The following is a 654-nucleotide window of genomic DNA, read 5'->3' as shown; positions in this document are numbered from 1 at the left end:
TGACTTTTGCTAATTCGTTTGTGAGGGAAGAACTCTGCTAAATTGCTGACGAAATGCGGGAGACCTGTTGAGAGAGGGGGGGGGGGTAGTCGAAAAAGTGTAGAAGATGTAGTGTATTTGCATATACCTGTAAGTGTGTATATTCGTATGGTATGTTGTTTTAGTGTATTCTTTTAGCTTTTGGGAGATCTTGTATTGCATTCACCGGATCGGAGCCTAGTGATTGAAATACATTGTCTTCTGTAAATTGCATAATATTCAGTGTATTGTATTGCATACTGTACCCAAGTCGCAAGATTCCTTTGAGAGGGAAAACTACACTGAGGGGACGCGGACGAAATGCGAAGGGATCATATTATGCCGTACAACTGTGCTTTTACCGTATTTATAGGATATACACTGAAAAGACATGGAGAGCGTGTAAATAAAGACGTATTGTGCTGTATTAAAATATATACAGTGTATTACATACGAATATTTATCTTTTCCAAGGGAACTATCATGCAGTGGTAACAGAGAGACGCCAAGTAGTATTCTGTGTTGTTGGTAATAACGCACTCAGCACAAACTGATATTGCATTCTGTCAAGTGTATGAGATGGCATTGTCATGCGTGGGAAAGATGGTGTAGGCGAAGCTCCGTGAATGCAGGAAG

The sequence above is a fragment of the Penaeus monodon genome, chromosome 23 (genome assembly GCF_015228065.2).
Source record: "Penaeus monodon isolate SGIC_2016 chromosome 23, NSTDA_Pmon_1, whole genome shotgun sequence".
Taxonomy (NCBI): Eukaryota; Metazoa; Arthropoda; class Malacostraca; order Decapoda; family Penaeidae; genus Penaeus; species Penaeus monodon.
Note: the sequence above shows the minus strand (reverse complement) of the source record.